This window comes from Anopheles maculipalpis, chromosome 2RL, assembly GCF_943734695.1.
Source record: "Anopheles maculipalpis chromosome 2RL, idAnoMacuDA_375_x, whole genome shotgun sequence".
Lineage (NCBI taxonomy): Eukaryota > Metazoa > Arthropoda > Insecta > Diptera > Culicidae > Anopheles > Anopheles maculipalpis.
The window spans coordinates 2,340,879-2,354,123 of NC_064871.1; the positions used below are offsets into that span (position 1 = coordinate 2,340,879).

At 44.9% G+C, this 13,245-nt stretch overlaps 1 protein-coding gene across 1 annotated transcript in view; it reads right to left on the minus strand.

Moving 5' to 3' along the window:
- LOC126556976 (probable ribonuclease ZC3H12B) overlaps positions 1-13,245 on the minus strand; it is a 288,446-nt gene that overhangs the window by 138,879 nt on the left and 136,322 nt on the right. The window lies entirely within an intron of this gene.

Below are 13,245 nucleotides of genomic sequence, written 5' to 3' on the forward strand. Positions count from 1 at the left end.
ATCTAGCACCTAACATTCGGACCATTCTGATACACTGCGAGATTGGAGTGTTAAAGCGGGGGATGCAATTAATTTTCTTCGCCTGATCGCGTTTGGACCGTTCATAAAGTATGATTTATTACAAGGTTCTCGTCGGTGTCGTTTATTGATTTCTGGTGTTATATCTGGCAGAGCCCAGGTTAGCGCGAACTCGAGGTCATACTATACACCAACCGAATATGCGCGTGTGTGTATGTGCACGCGATAAAAAGTAGCTTGAACCGCCCCAACCGAAGGTAAGAGCTTGTTGGTGATGCACGTGAGCAAGAAAGGACACGAAACGAGCAATCGTCAAAAGATACGCATCGACAGAGACCTTTTAATGGGGTTTTTCAGTTTCGGGTACCGAGGGTTGCATGGGTTGCATCGCGCGACAACGACTGCAGCCACCGTCTAATTGGGTTTTGGGGTGGTGTGTTGTGGTGAGATTTTCGGTTCTTTTTTTTTTTGCGCGGAAACTCGTTTTACCGTCATCGACCATCGATATCCACCAATTTGGAGGATCCACTCTCGGAACAGACCTCTCCTACCAGCACCAACCGATCGGAAGCTCGTAAAGTGTAGCATTTTAGGTACTGTTCGATTTCATTCACCATAAAACGCCCAAATGCGAGCCCGAGCGACGACCCCCGATGATCATCACACGAACAGCCTGACTGTTCCTGCCGTTCTTCGTCGTCAGCTTTTTTTTTGTGTGCGGAACCGGTACCGGTCACTTAAGCGATCCCGAAAATCAACGCTGCAAAGATTACGCGTCGCTTATGTGCGGGGATCGCTTGTTAAAGATCTTGTCAAACTGGCCGCTGATCTGTTGCACATTCCTCGCGTATGTGATTTTAGGGGCTTGTTGAGTTTGTTGCTCCTTTTTTTTTGCTGCTGCTGTTGTTTGGTTTTTTCGTTCTACAATGGGGAAAGTTGTTGGAATGTGCTCTCGTATGACTTTATCAATAAAATACGAAATGAATTTGAACGCAGCAAATGGAAGCTTGCAGCCTGCGAAGCTTACGATGTTAATGGCACAGAGGATTACTGATTTTTGTCTTGGTAAATTATTTTAAAGTATATTATTCGTGGTTAGTAACAAGCAGTGTTGCGGATAGGAAGTGGCATTGGAATGTCATAATTACGTTACAATTGTTGTTGGCCGGAGCTTATAGGAACGAAGTTGAATTCTGTTTGGACCACAAAATTGTTAAGGCAGCTCTATTGTCCAACATTGAAGGCTTTTCGATAAAGATCAGTAATATATCTTGGTGCAGGAGTGCTGGCAGTTCCTAGAAGTCTTTGTTCATCACGATCTTCGAAACTTTTTATGACATCTTCGATCGATCGTCTTTTGTCAGACTTAAAAATCAGACTACTACGATCTACGATGTAGATCGAGTTCGTGTAATATTTATTTAAATTTCTTTGACAAAGCGTTGGCGTCGGTCTTCATATCAATGTCCAGAATCAAATTCTGGACATCTCTTCGTACGCAGGTACAGATAAACAAGCAAACTGCTGAACTGCTGAACTGCTGTCCTTACCTATGAGATCTACCTTGTTATCATCAAATCAAGGTCGTCTTACTAATGTTAATTGTTGTTAGTTGAACGTCTTTTTGACTTTTTATTCTAGGATCTTAACGTTCATCCCTTTGCGGCGTATTTCAATATTACCGACGATCATCGCAAACGATCATCATACTCGTGATATCTTCACGGTCCAGTCGTGTCTGCCTCGGTACATGTCCTTTCGCTGCGTTCTCCTTGCACTTGCAACAAACCGGCTGAGGCGGAGCCAGGACAACTTATCGCCGAATGTCGGTGCGTTCACGCAGTTTCGCATGAGTAATGACCTCTCGGTGAACCTGTAAGGCCCCCCCCTGGTTCGGTCCGACCTGTCCGATTGGTTCGCGTATGCGTCGCTGCGTGCGTGTGTTGTGTTGGATTTTTTCTTTGCACAATTTACCACTTCTGACACGTCGAAATGTGCTGGCGACGAATTTTCGCATTGCACATGACATGGGTGATGGAATGAAAAAATCAACAACAACCAAATAAAAAAATCCAGCTCGATATAAGTTCGATGAGGGGGACGAGGTACGGTTTCGCTTTATTTAGCGAGTGCATCGTCTGCATGTTTTGTTGTTGTTGTTGGTCCCTTGCGGCGGACAACAAGCGAGGACACCAACTGTCGTCTTTTCGTCGCAATCGCGACCCGCTCGGTGGTTTTGCTCTCTCGCTATAGTTCACACAGGCGTGTTCGAACACGCGGGGCCAAATTATGTGTGAACAACAATGGCAGTCCGGTCGTGATTGGTCCAGGATGTGGTGTGGTTCCTTTTTGTTTCGCGTTTCATCTTTCCCGGTGGGATGCGTGGTGCGCGGTAATATTGTTCCTTTTTTTCTGGGGGACATTTCGGCAGCTTTGGTGATCGGTGATCTGGGTTTTGTTTTCCGTTTTCTGCTGTTTTTCACCCGATTTTGGGGAGTTTTGCTGTAAACGATGGCGAAAAAATGGGGGAAAGTTGTGCGCGATTGTCGAGCTCGTCCTGGGCAACCGTTGGGTGGTAAATGGCAAAAAGTTGGGCCTTTTTTAATGTCGTTAAAGCACAAGACGAATGTTGATTCTGCTGGCACACAAAAGGCAGCGGTGGCAGGGCACAGGATGCCACGGGGGGATAAGATTTTCCCTTAAAGTAGGACAACCCGATAGGACATTTTCGATGGGCAAGGATGGAGGCGATTGTTGCGACAGGCACAAAGGCACTGTGGCCTGGGCGTGTGAGTGCGTGTGTACAGGATTTTTCAGTGTATAATTGTATCAGACATAAGGGGGCACATTAATTAACGAGGTGCTTTTGATAGCGTGGTGCGCGTTGTGTGAAAAGCACACGGTAATAATTTTAGCCAAATTGCAAGTTTCGTTCAGCATTTCGTAAGGCACTTTTGCTTGCATCAGAGCAAAATCCTTTCTCTTCATTATGCTTTCATGAGCGCGCTCCTTGCATGCGTTGGATGGAGGCTAATAAAAATGATTTGTAATTAAAATCAACCTGTGCATCTTGACATCTGTTGTGCTGGTTAAACGATATATTAACAGCCAAACAGCAACTTCACCAAGTGATGGGTGAAATAATTTGCTATAAATTAAGTGTTTTCCCTTTCGTCGTCGGGACAGTTTGGAGCACAATTTCTGATCTTCTTGGGAGAGCTTAAAATATCTTTCCCCCCCGAAAAAAATCGATATTCCGAAGAGTCGTCTGCTCGTAAAGTGAGGTTAAAAATGTAAGCTTTTATAGAAGCAGTAATGTAGCGGATTTTATGAATTTTTAACAGATCGAGCATCGAGAGCATGTGCTGTGTGCAAATCGAACGCAAATGATGTCAATGCTGTGCGAGAATCTCCTCCTGGGAAGGCGTCCTGGCGGACGGTGGATTGAGAGTTCAACCGCAGCACTTGGGCGAATTCGGTGTTTTACCACGCTACACATTCCACTTCGAAGCTGATCAAAGTTTTTAATGAAGTGTTATTTTACGAGACAACTAACCAGCTGTGAAACGGGCCGATAGGTTCGCTTCGGTTTTCACGGAGATGGCTTTTTTAAACCCCATCGGCGGGTTTTGCGATAAAGAACGGCACAGAATTGACCGCTGCCAGTTGTCGAGTTTTGCGATTGGTTTGCACTTTTATGGAGTTAATAATTAGCCCGGGTCATACAGCCAAGATCCCACACCGAGCAGTGTCGGTGGCGATCTTCCGCGGGCATGCAAAAGATGACCTTCGGCAAAGGAAATGTGACCGATGAAATGGTTCGGCGCACTTAAGCGAAATCCCATATTTGAGCTGGACTGCTAGTGCGCTGCCGATGGGCGAAGTGCATTAAAGACAAAACACCGCGCGCGCCACTCTTTCGGTGGTTTTCCGCTGGCAACAGCCGTTGGTTGATTGAAAATGTCCATAAATGGATTAGCGTTTAATAATGCTCTAAAATTGTGCAATGCAATATTCGTGGCATATTTTTGGTTTTCGTTCGCTCGTCAGCTATTGGGATCGGATGTGGTGCGAAAACTGTTTTGGCAGCAGCAGCAGAAGCATACGAATTATGATGACGATCGAGCGATTCGAAGGAACCGGTTTTCCAAAAAATTGTGCGACAAAATTCGCTGCAAGTCGAAATTGAGAAGAGAGATCGAAAGAAGTGGAGATCGAATTTTATTGTGTATAAAGATATTAGCATTTAAATATTGAATATGTACATATTAGCAAAAGTAGAGTAACGCCGGGACACAAAATGCATGTTGTAAAGTAGAGACAGCGAAACAAACAAAAAAATCGCAACAAACCAGTTGCTTTAATCGGATATGTTTTTTTCCTCCTTAGCAGGCTGCACAAAGTGCATTTGTGTTTTCTTGTGCTTTTTGCTAGTTGGCCGTTTTTCTTTAGCTACCCGGCAATAGAGTGAAACCTTCCTTTGATTATCATAAAAGTGGTCATTTAGCTGGAGTTTTTACCTTTGTGCTAAATAGAGGATTGCGGTTGACTTCTTCAGTTTATGACTTTTATGAGGAATTTTGGTTGAAATTTATTGATATTTTTATGTTTCCTTTTTTTTCTTTAGTTGAGAGCATTGAATGGCTGAGAAGGTCACCGGGGAAGGACCTGTTTCAATTTATTGCCTTTCAAGCACTGCGGCATTAACATCCTTAACGAATTTTTATGGTGAGAGATACAGTTTTGGACGAGATTTGAAGCAAGCGTGCGAAAAAAAGATCAAACCCATTTATGATTTCATGTTCCTGCACTTTGATGCACAAATGATGCTGCGTAATCTGCTCCTTCAAGAAGCGATCAAAAGAAGCCAGATCGATCGTAAAAAGCGATGGATGCTGAACATCATCATCGCTTCTGCTACCTTTATCGAGCCGAAGATATTAAGTGGGAATCCTGGTGATGGTTGTGAACACGGATTTTTAATTTACTGTTCATAGCTGCGTGTTCAGCCACCCGTTTGCACGAATATGAAATGGCCGAAGGTTGAGAGTTAAAAGGTAAAAATCGAAGAAACTTGCCACGAAAACATACACACACACCGAGCCAAAAAAAAAACGAAAAATCGATTCCTTGAGTAACACCGACCAATCCGAAGCACTGGTTTTTGCATGCAATAACACCCGGATCCGTGTAGCGCTGATGCTCGGCTGTCAATTTGTTGGGGAAAGTTGGAATAAGAATCCACTCAGGGACTCAGGGAGAGAGAAAAAAAAGGAACATAAGATACGCATACACGTTTAAGGATCCGCTTGGAGCTGCTGGACGGGAGTAGGCTCGTGCGATAGGATACGATGGAGGACACCCTGTTGGAAACGCTAGCCGCGTGACTCCACCTTTATGCAGGTAGTGTCAAGGATTTGTTGGATGTTTTGGGATGCTGATGCACGCTGCAGCTCAGGAGGTTATCGAGTTGACTTGTTTTGTTTGTTGGGTGTGTGTATGTTGGCGGACATTGTACATGCAGGTCGTGTCGATTTTTTTCTCTCTGGTATCTGTTTGTGAACTTCATGGGAGTCGCCCATTCGCCGAAAGTGCAGCAAAGAGAAAGTTGTATGCTGCGGATGCGAAGGTATGTCAGATTGGGTTTTTGTGTGACGTGAGGAGCGTATTTTAAAGATGGCTTTTAATAAGGGGAATTTTATAAAGAGACGTCTTTTGTATTATTATTTGGTGATATAGACATTTTTTTGAAGAAATTCTCATCCGACTGGGGGCGTCCAGCTAAGAGTAATTTCAAGGAGTCCCATTTGCGTCCAACCAAAGTGGTAAAGGGTTGATCTCCCTTTTTGGGCGGATCTTTACAAAATCTTTGAAATGCGAATATTTAAAAGTAAGTCTTATCATTGATGAACTGAAATCTCACAGAATTGGGAGTGTCAACCAAATACGAGCAACATAAAATACCTACGATCTTTTCTTATCAATTATTTTTGGAAGAAATAGGCATTTTTGGAAGGATCTCTTTAATTCCTACAAACCTTGTCGCATTTCACGAGAATTCTTCTAATAACAAGCTTCAACATCGCAGATACAGATGTCTCAGCCAAGTATGAAATACATAGGATGTCTAGGAGCTCTTAGACGGCTTCAATAATTTTCATTTCATCTGCCTACAAAGCAATCAATTTATACATTGTTTCAAAACATAAAAGAAAGACTTCAACGACATAGCCAGTTTTAGTAGTACCCTTACAAATTATCGTCCATTTCCTAGTGAGTCACATTATTGTTCAACTATAAGTTAACAGAAATATGACCAACTTTATAGGCCTCAGTATACACACAGACACTCACCGGGAATTAATTAACAATGCGTCCCGAAAAATTTCAGTCACGACCGGACACGACAGCTTTATCCCGTGAGAAGCTCGCAACCAATATGCACACTCTCGTTCATCGAGAGCAAATCCGTAAAGGCACCCCGAATCGCACCGGTTGAAGTTGGAGTTTTGGGTTCACTTGCTCGTTTGCTGATAAGCAATGTAAAATAAATCATTCGGGCCCCGATCCCATAAGCCAGAGACCGCTTGTTGCATAGGTATTACTACGGCGGGGATGCAAAATCCTCGGAATGTCCTTCCTGCTTCGGCAAAGAAAACGTGCTGCTTGGTTTCGGGATTTTCGGCTTATCAGCCCGTTGATATCAGAGCTTAATGAGGAAGGAATGTTTTGTTGTTTGGTTAGTGTTCGGTGCTCCAATGCACCGGTTGAGTTTGCAGAACGGCAGAGGTCATCGTAAGACACTGGAGATGTAGCCACAAGTGCACTTGGTTGGTCGGTCAGGAAACCTGTTTAAGGGCGGGTGGAATGCATTGCTGTTGGTCATATGAAATATTAGCAAAAAAAAGGAGCATTCTCCGCGAGCGCGCGCGAATACGAACTAGTGGACGAATGGAGGAATAATGTTTCAGGGTGTGATAAATTAGTATTGATACCGGCTAACATTCCTTGGGGTGGCGTATTTTGATTTAGGTGCATGCAGGTTGAAGCTGATAAACTGAAGCAGCTAATACACGCACATCACACATAGAGACAAGAAAAAAAGGGTAAAACAATTTATAAATACAAATGTAACCTCATTTTCTTGACTGTCGGTTGTCTGTTCTACGGTCGAGTCCACATGGTGTAGTGTGGCATGGAAATTACCAAAAATTACAGCCCTCACTCACTGCGGGGTGTTAAAGTACATAAAACCGAACGATCTTTTGATGGGCGCCATTGCGTTGCCACTCGCTGGTGTGCATCAGCTCGCCCTGATCACGAATGCTGGCTGGCTGATGATGATGATCACGTTTGTAATTAGTCGGAGGGAAGGTACTTAGAGCGCTTGAACTTCATCCGATTTTGATTTGGAGGGATGGGCACGGATTTTGGTCTGCTGACCACTTACACAACTGCGCGCCGGGAGTGCAAAATAAATACATCAGACCAGAACTCGGCTCAAGTGTCGATTGCAGTTTCGCATGTTTCGGAGCACCTTTATGTGTGTGTGTGTATGTGTGTGCGCGCGCGTATGTGATGTAATTTTTATCACATTTCAAGTGCCAAATCCGCCAGGGTGATCATTAAGTGCTCAGTCAGTCTCAGTGGCGGGAAGCGAATATCATTTGCGTTTTGCGAAGTTGAGTGAGTGCTTGCTTTGCAGCCATTTCTTCTGGTCGGAAGTACATCTTGTGACACGAGAGGTGATGCAGGTGGTGATGGAGGTGGTGGTAGGTGGACACGGGGATGACTTTTCGTGCGGGATCTCGCGCATACACGCGCAGTTTCGGCGTTGCAGCAGTAAATTGCTTTATTTAGACATCGAAGCGTCGGAACGCAAGCCGTTTATTATCACTTCTTGCTTCGTTGCAGATGGGAAAATGTTAATTCGAATTTCTGATCGATGTATAATGACTGAAAATTACACCGACCCTCCTGCTGTCGTTTCTAAACCCCTCGTCAGCCCGTCCCATACATAGCCTTTTAGGTGCGATTTAAAGAAGTCGATTTGGTTGCTCTGGGATGCATACGAATACTGATCGAGAATTCGAGCAGGAAAGCAGGGAGCAAGCAGCAGACAGTAACAACACAATCATCATCAGCTACGCTACACAGCCACACCAGGGCGAACTCTGGTTAAATGCGAAGGGACAAACAAGGCAAGATTGTGTCCGTGTCCGCCCGGCAACACAATTCGCGCTTCATCACGGTTGAATGCCGTGCGAAAACAAAACAAGGCGAACAAAAAAAAAAAAAAGAGAAATTGAAAATAAATATCAAGTTTTATTAAGTTATTATATTTAAATAAAAGCGATCATGGTGAAAACAAGCATCAATGGGGAGAGATAAACGGGCCCAAGCATCAGCCCAAGATCGTCATCAGCATAAGGTTGGTAACGGCGTGTTGGAGCTTGTAGTTTGGGTGTAGTCGGTTTTTTTGTTGCAGCTCCTCACTGCTAAGGGTGCGCGTTACAAAGATTTTCCTTGTAGTTATGCTGTTTTTGTTGTTGTTGGTGCGAGGAAGCTTTTTTTTTGTCGTAATTTTAGACCGAGTCAAAGAGGGAAGAAGAAGCTTGTTTCATAGCTCGTCTGGCGTTTCATAAATAATAATTTTATTAACAGCGGTCCTTGAGTGGACGGACTACCTCCTCCTTCTCGGTGCTCAGGGTGTATGTTACGCGGTCCGATTTCGGCGACGTCTCGTGATAATGCAGATAATTTGATATAAAAATTATGTTTAAACTTCATCCCTCTCGCGCACACCCTTTCCCCAACTCCGTTTGTTCACGGTTTTCCTGCGCTGGAATTTCCTTTACTGCCCGCTAGCCTATGCGATTGGATGGGTATGTTCGTTCAGCCAGGTTTTCGCTCGTTTAAATGTTAAAATATTGAGCGATAACATATTTTGGGGCCTTGGAGGGACCCTTGTTAAGGCATTTCTTCTTCTTCTGTCTCTCTCTATCCAACTCCAACGTGCAGTGAACATTGTGAAGCCCAGGATGAAGGTGGAGAAAAATTGGCCATCCGAAATAATCAAGCCATGTCTTATGGGAATTTTAACATGTACTTAACCGCTGCTCTGCACAAACCCCGCGTATGCTCCCGGCTTTGACTCTAAAATAAGTTTTAATTTCCAATACAACATTTTGCGTGCTCCTGGTAGAACCTTGTAATCATTGTTGAACATCGACCGATCGCGGTGAACCGATTTCCGATTTTCTGCCGACCTGTTTCATAGTTGTCGCCGTGTCGCCGCATTTGTGTGACCTTTTTTTTGTACCTTGGCGGGAGCTTGTGGTTCGTCCTACCTTGTTAAGGTGGCGTCGTTTGGCGAGCAAACAGTGTACCGTCCGACAACGAGGTCGGTTTCGAGGGTCGTTAAGCTATGCAAGGGTACAAAAAAAAAAGAAGAAGAGTGCTCAGCTCAGATCCAATCGGCAACATCAGCTACATCAAGGAATCGAGTGAGAGTATCCGCCGAAAATCTCAGAACACCCGGTCCCGCGGTGTATAAGCGGTACCCCGGCACAAACTTCTCAAATTCCCCGGTCTCTGTGGAAAAAAGACATTAAAATGGAGAAGATCGACCAAATCGATTTACATACGCGAGACTTTGACTTGGACGTTTGGCCGATTAAATTCGAACGGGTGTAATGGTTGTTCTGGAGCGGTTTGTCCCTGGGAATTTAATGTCCCTCTGGTTAGATCAATGTCAACGATATGGAGATGCAGAGGAAGAAAGTTTCACGGTGAGCAATTCTAGTTGGAAAGCGAGTTAAGCAATTACTCGCGAGGATCACAACCTCGCAAAGGGACAAGAACCATTTAGTTTGTGTAGGACTTTTCCCGTTTTGGAGTTTTTAGGAGACCATTTATGATAATTATTCGCAGATGCTGGGCTCATGCACTACTTCAACACACATAATAAAGACCTCATAAAGCTAAACGTTGTTGTACAAAGCTGACGTTGAAAAATGAAATAATTGCTTGATTTGTGTGAAATTAATGTGATTGCGATAAATCACCTCACTGTCTATCTCTCTCTGGCTCTCTCTCTCGCTTCAACTCGTGTGTAGCAAGGCTTTCGAAAGTGCGTATGATGCGTTGATTTTGGAGGTTAGACAAGGCATTTGCGCGGCACGTTCGGTTTTGATCTTTTCCACCCGATCGGATGGGCCATCCCCCCGATCTGCGATCTGAAGATCTTCATCAGCAAGGTGTACAAGAGGGAAAGGTACAAGAATGGGTGAAGAGATTGGAAACTGGCAATCAATCTTACTCTTTGTCGCATTCTTGAAATATTTCAATCGGCCGCACTCACTCTCGCCGAGTTCCCGGGTGTCGTGCCCTGGATATGGTGCATCCGAGAAAGGTTGCATATACACACACACACACACACACACACACAGGCTGTACATAAATTTCAATTTTTTCCCGATGATCGTCAATCATCTCCTGGGCGTTCGGATACTTCCACGAAATTCCGCACTACGGTTCACGAGATTTTAGGTTACCCCGGCCCCGGGGAGAGTCACCGCGAATGGTGTGCAAACAAAATCTGAGGAAGACATCATGTTTGAAAAATGAATTTATGGCGAACCTGATAACACTTCGCACATCGTATATTCACACTTTGGAGGGCGCGCGGGTCGATCAAAACCCCCTTTTTTCCGAGCCCCGAGAGAGTGTACCGAAAGGCATCATATCACTGACCGCAGGCAGAAGTTAGAACTCTGCAGTCAGGTGCCTACAGTTGGACAATGGCTTAATCGTGATTACAGCAAGTGGACGACCCTAGCGAGCGAACTCTTCTCGCAGTGCAATGAAGATCGATTTTCTGCTTTGTTGTGTGTGTGTTTATGTTTGGGTGGTTTGATGCCGAAAAAGGCGATCAGTAAGAAGAAAATTGTTGGGTAATAAATCATTGCATTTCCGCCTTTGTTTCGGGCTTCGTTTGGGGCGTGTAATGCGAGAGTTTGGCAGAGCAAACACAGGGAGGAGTAGCAGGAGTTGAAGAACTCGAGGTCTCTAAAGTGCAGTTTATATTACACTGAATGCAGCTACGGGGTGGTTTGTACCAATAGGTTTGTGTTTCTCTTTGTGGTGATAATTAAGACAATCGTTTGCTGTTTTACATTATCCAGCGAACGTGAGAGATCCATAACGTGCTGCTTAATTAAACACACAAAAAAAAACTTCAAAGCCTTACCAATGTCCTCAAAGATAAAGTGAACCACGCTCGGATTTGGATGCCGTCGATCGTTTCCTCTTACAATCACACCACCGGGTGCTTGATAATTAAAGAAACACTCGTGCCGCACATGCGAATCGCCTCCGTTTCCTCGATCACGGGCGCCACCGCGCGATTGACTCGAGTCGTTCATTTATTTCACACCATTCGAAGCCAATCGATCGACCATGTCGATGTTAGTTAGACGATCGGTCGGACCTCGGCGGTTAAGAGGTGATCCGACCGTAATGAGTTCCTGGTTTCGGGGCGATTGAGTAGTAGCGGTGGTGCAGTGCCGTTTCAAATTAGGCTAGCTACGATTCGACGCGACGGTAGCAGGCACAACAACCACAACAACTCCCTCCCCCCCCCCCCCCTCCCATTGCTGGCTGCGACGACGCCCCGGAGACAATTTACAATCTTTAGGTTTCGATCGGAATAAAGAATCAATTGGCGGTTTATTATGAGGTGGTGGTTTATCTCTGTGTTTTTCTCGTTTTTTCCCCCTCTTTGCCTTGTTGTTTTTTGCACACGGTGCGGTAAACAGTAGCCGGTTCCACCTGACAGGATAGAGCCTCAGAGATCGGAGAATTAATGGTCAGCTAAAGTTGGTGCGAGGTCGGCTTCGGCAAGGAAACGGAAAGAGGGCCGATTCGTCTTATCGCACTGATCGAATCGCACAATCGCAAAAGGACAAAGCGATCCACTTTGCCAGTTTGTTCACCGAGCACATCAGGCAAGTTCTCTGCGTTGAAAACAGTACGGGTGATTTAAATGAGCGACAACGCAACGAACGGTACGAAAAAGAGCCGAAATCGCTTTAAAACCTTCTTACCGTGTGCAGAGTCTTGGGTTCGAGATCTCAGCCGAACGATCGATTGGATGAAAAAAGGGAAAAATAATGGAGGAGGTGAGGAGGCGCGATACAAGGGCGGCAAAAGGGCCGATTTATCAGCAGGAAGAAATAAATTATCAGCATCATAAAAGATCAATCATGTTAATTTTGTAGAAAAAGGAAGATTGTGCTCCCACCGTAACTGTCGCTTGGTTTGATCCTGCGGGTAGTTTTTGGAACTCAAACTCTCACATACACACATAGTGAAGTGATCGTCGACGTAAGATGGACGAGCATTAAAGTGACAGCCGAGTGTTCAATCCATTTTTCGATTTTTGAACGAAGCAGCGTTTCATTGGATTTCCTTACCTTTATAGATTCCCTGAGCCTGAGGTCCAAAAAGAAACCAAAACGACTCCACAAAGTCTTGTCTGCTTTGCACTTGACGGGATTTGGGCCGAATGGTGCTTGTTTGTTTTTTTTTTCTCCTTTAGCCAGCTTCACCCTGTCGACTGATTTTGCGGGCGCTTTATTTGAAAAGTACCGCGCTGACACTTGTTTCACGTTCCACGCTAATCTGCGGCCGGATCCGTTGCAATCACACGCAGGAGCACCTTTGTCCGGGAAAGGAAATAAACTTCCACAGCCTTACCTTCTTCATTATCCGTTCGCATTCACCGCGAAACGCTGGGGCCTCGTTTAGGGGTGAGTGGTAAAATAAATATTTGCCCTGTGCGTCTGTGAGCCAGGCTCGGCAGGAGTTCTACCGCCCGTGACAGGACACACAGTCACTGGATGGGAATGAGGGTGCCAAGAGACTCCCTGGTTCTACTAATGGCAGGCGATTTTTCTGTGCAGCTTTGCGAGAGTTGAAGGATTGGAGTTGAACGCATCGCCGAGAATTTGTGAGCTGGTGAGAAAAGGGGCATCAGTGTGTAATCCCCATCATCAGCCGGATATATTGTGTTATTTTTTTGGGAGCTTTCGTTTCGCTTGCTTTTATGAGAGGGTGCAGCTGTTAAGGGTGATTTCTTTTGTCAGTTTGAGTGAGCTAATTCACTGGCGATTATCGTCAGCGGTGCAACTTTTGCTCACTCTCAAGTCGCTGGCCGTCGTTAGC